Genomic DNA, 4308 nt, shown 5'->3' with positions numbered 1-4308 from the left:
AAGAGAGTCATAGCTCCTGCTATATTTGCAGACCAAGTTGGAGAAATAATTAATAGCAAATTTTCTCTTATTATAGATGAATCTACAGATATTGCTTGTGCAAAACATTTATGTCTTTGTATTAGATACTATAGTGAAAGAAAAAATAAAGTTGTTTCCGATTTTCTTGGATTAATTCCTGTAACAATAACAACAGATGAAGCATTTCATAATATTGTAAAAAGATTTTTTAGTGATATAGGTATTGATATTAAAATAAGATAATAAGATAAATATAATAGGTAAGATAAATAAGTTTAAAAAACCAACCAGGTGGCGACGGGGATTAACCTTGAACGGAACAATCAAATACGGCGGTTAAAAACATGATCGTTTTGTGCATTTTCCTTTTTAAATATAAATATAGTATATAGCCTACGCAGGGCCGGATTTACCAATCCAGGGGCACTGGGCACAAATTCGGTGGGGGTCCCCCTTTAAGAGTAGGCAAATTTGATGATTTAGAAAATTTACACAAAATACTGTACTTTCAATTAGATTTGAACTAGGAAGTTGTAAATTTCATTTAAAAATAAGGTTATTGTAAACATACATATATTTTATTGTGTAAAACTGATTATTTTAATTTAACTGAAAAATACCTATGTGAAATTTTTTCCCGAAATTTTCCAATGTTTCATAGGTTTTTTTCCGGGTTTGGTTTTCTCTGCCTGTTGCCCTCATGATTAGGCCACACTAGGCTGTCACGGTAATAGAAAAAAAATTATGTTTAAACATAATTTTTTTTAGTTTTGTGGGGGCCCTGGGCACAGGCCCCAAATGCCCTTATGTAAATCCGGCCCTGAGCCTACGTCCATCTGAAAGAAATAAGCTTTCAAATATCGAAAAAAATTTAAAAATCAGTTCGGTAGATTCCGAGATTACCGCTAGCAAACAAACAAACAAAACACACTCGCTTTATATATGTTACAGTCAAAACCCGTTTTTACTTAAAACGCATTTTAACTAGTTGAAACTAGTTTATACTGGATGTCATTGTTAAAACTAGTTTTAACTCAAATTCATTTTTGACTAGCAGTAAATTCTAGTTTTAACAAAGACATCCAGTATCAACTAGTTTCAACTAGTTAAAACGCGTTCTAACTAAAAACTGGTTTTGACTGCAACATATAGAGTGATTCGAGGTAAGATGGAAACCGGGGAAGATGCCTACTTTTTGATATTTTCAAACGGTGACGTCAGATATTGTCACGTGTTTGTATGATGAATCGTTGGGCCAATATTAAGTGCGGAAAGCTGTAGTTGGCTACCATTACCTCATTTTCTACATCTGAGAAGAATAAAAGCGAGATAACAACGAAGTTTTTGTTGCGAAATGTTTCTAGAATCGTTTTAAAACTAAAAGTTTAAATAGAATTTATTAAAAATTGCAAAAAAAAAAAACAATTAATGTGTGATGAGTTAAGGTTTTAAAGTTTCCATTGTGAGCTACCTATCCCGATCAAACACGCTGGAACACGTGACTTCACTAGGCATCTTACCCCGTCTAATGGGAAAGATGTCACATTTTTCTTGGATTAACATGCCTATTTTTTGTTAATTGAATTCCAATATGCCTATTTTTAATAAATTTTTGTTTTCTCGTTTTATTGCAGGATATGCATAGAAATTATATAAGGACTTTCCAAAAGGGTTTTTGGACTGAAAAAAGCTTTCAGATAGCTATAGAGCGCGTTAGAACGGGCGGAAACTTAACAATACTTATGCTGCGCTGTTATACTTACTACGAAGTACTTTGTACTACATATGCAATAAATTAAATTTGGTTAAGATATTCAAAAATTAATTTCATGCAATTATATTTGTTATCTTACCCTAATGGCATTTGGCATCTCACCCGGACACTTAGGGTGAGATGCCTAAAATGCCAGACAGTAAAAAAGTCGTCATTGCAAACACAATATACAATTATTTTTCATATACTCCAAACTTTTATATGAAAAACATGCTCAAGAATATGATATTTTCGTTAGAGGCCTCCAAATTATCGCTATAGTTTCCTTCATAAGCGAAATGTTAGGCATGTTCCTCCGAATCACTATACATAACTCTATTTATTTCCCCCAAACATATTTATGTAGCTAAAATTAGTTTTAACTAATGTTAAAAGTTAAAACTAGTTTTATCTAAAATCAAAACATGTACAGCAGTAAATTAACTAAACTAGAATTTACTGCTAGTCAAAAATGAATTTGAGTTAAAACTAGTTTTAACTAGACAAAACGGGTTTTAACAAAGACATCCAGTATAAACTAGTTTCAACTAGTTAAAACGCGTTTTAACTAAAAACGGGTTTTGACTGTAACATATATGAGTATAGATAGAGATAATTAGAATTAGTCTGGTTTATTCGGTTACGGCAACCCGAAAAGTGAGCGATGCCTCCCGGAAGGATTTTTATGGAAAACTGGTCCCTATTTAGGTGTTACTAACGTGAAAAAATCCGAAAAACTGCGCGTGGCCAGCCCGTTGGCCAGGTGTGAACCCAACGACCAACTACCATTGCTACCAGTGGTTTTATCCATTCTTTTAACATTTTGGATTATAGTGGTTGTGAGAGCGCTCATGACAAAGCCACATTAGTGGAGAAATAGCATCATGCAGCAGCTAAAACCACGGAAGAGCTGTGCCTGGTGAAAATTCACTTGCAGACCATTCGTAAAGAAAACGAACAATTATTTATTGTGACATCATCACAATGCTGGGTTGCAATTTTTAAGCATATTTTAAATTTATTTCATTTGAAATATATGCTCTCAACCTCAAATCAGTAGTGACTTGTCCCTGTATATCATACTTTCCCTTTAATAGTGTCGTGTCGGTCATCTGTCTAACACTTTTTTGGGAGGGGAATATTTGAATTGAAATAACGTGACTTTCGATTTGCTTCGGAACTTCCTATGTAGTTAGTTAATCGGGGATTCCTGCCTCAGATTTCCATATCTGGTTTGATCTTTCGTCTACCTAACTCCGTTCTCGAGATTAAGAAAAGACAGTGGGAATTTATAAGTGTACAATTTTCTGAAATTGCAGCCCAAAATAAATTATTTGATATATTAATACCACTAGGAGATGCTAAAATGTTAAAATGTGATTAATTCTATATCTGTAGTATTCTGCGAACGTCACGTTAAACTACTTTTCGTATTTTTTCATTCTGTTACACTCGAGTGACTTCAGATATTTATAGGGAATAAGAAGAATCTAGAGACGTGTGGGAGTTGCCGTGATCGTCTAGTGGTTAGGACATTGCGTTGTGGCCGCAATAACCCAGGTTCGAATCCTGGTCACGGCACTTTTTTTTTAGCAGTTAATAACGGCGAATTCTTTAAAGTCCTTTTTAAATGCGGTTTGTATACGTAATTTTACATTTGAGTTTTTATTTATATCGTTTAATAATAGTTTTTAAACGTTTTTAAGCTACATTTTTGTTTCTATTTCCAAATAAAAAAGTATTTTAGTCGAGTATTTTTTTCAACGACAATAAAAATGCTAATGAAAACATTGATGTTTCAAAAATTCTCATTATAGAAAATCCTCATTAATTCGAAATTCGAAGGATTGAAATAATTGCGACTTCGAATTATCCAAAATTTATATATTTCTATGCAATATTCCAATTGCCACCTAACCCATTCATTTTTTTAAGCGAATGGTATACAGGACACTACTTTCATAAATTAATAATAATAAATTAACTGCCGGTAAACAGCGCGTGTCGCACGAGAACCTCACAAGTTGCTAAATAGGTTTTATAAAAAGTCAAGCAGAATTCTTCGAAATGTGGCCCAAATTATTTTTAAAGGGCATAAAAAGTAGTAGGTTGTCCAAAGATAGTAAGTAGCCTACAAATATCTCAATCCGCTACTTGTCGAGATTGTAGCCCAATCTTGTAATCCCGAAACTCAACTACATTTTATGAGATAAGAAAAAAAAGGGGGTAGTCCACGTGTAAGGTGTATGAAGGCAAAGCCATATTAACCAGATTAGAGTTATTCTCGGTCTATTGTTCTCTTACAGCGTGGAGGCGCTTCGATCTAAACGAACAAGATGACGTACGCCTATCACAATTTAAACAGAATTTTCGCTTTGAATTTCAAAATAGCCCTATTGGAGCTAAACTAATTCCTTAATATGTAAATTTTTATATCTCCGGCCGGGACAAAAGTACAGTTATGAATTAATGAGATTTCGAACTATCTGAGTTCGAATTAACGAGGATTTCCTGTATTACAAAACTGCTTCCTC

The 4308-nt window shown here is 33.5% G+C and overlaps 1 non-coding gene across 1 annotated transcript; it reads left to right on the top strand.

The window, feature by feature from the left end:
- Positions 1-3283: 3283 nt before the first annotated feature.
- Positions 3284-3355, top strand: TRNAH-GUG (transfer RNA histidin (anticodon GUG)). The gene has a single exon. It is a non-coding gene; the product is annotated as a tRNA-His (tRNA).
- Positions 3356-4308: the final 953 nt, after the last annotated feature.

The sequence above is a fragment of the Centruroides vittatus genome, unplaced genomic scaffold, assembly GCF_030686945.1.
Source record: "Centruroides vittatus isolate TY-2023 unplaced genomic scaffold, ASM3068694v2 contig_1213, whole genome shotgun sequence".
NCBI lineage: Eukaryota > Metazoa > Arthropoda > Arachnida > Scorpiones > Buthidae > Centruroides > Centruroides vittatus.
This window is presented reverse-complemented; position numbering and strand designations above follow the sequence as displayed.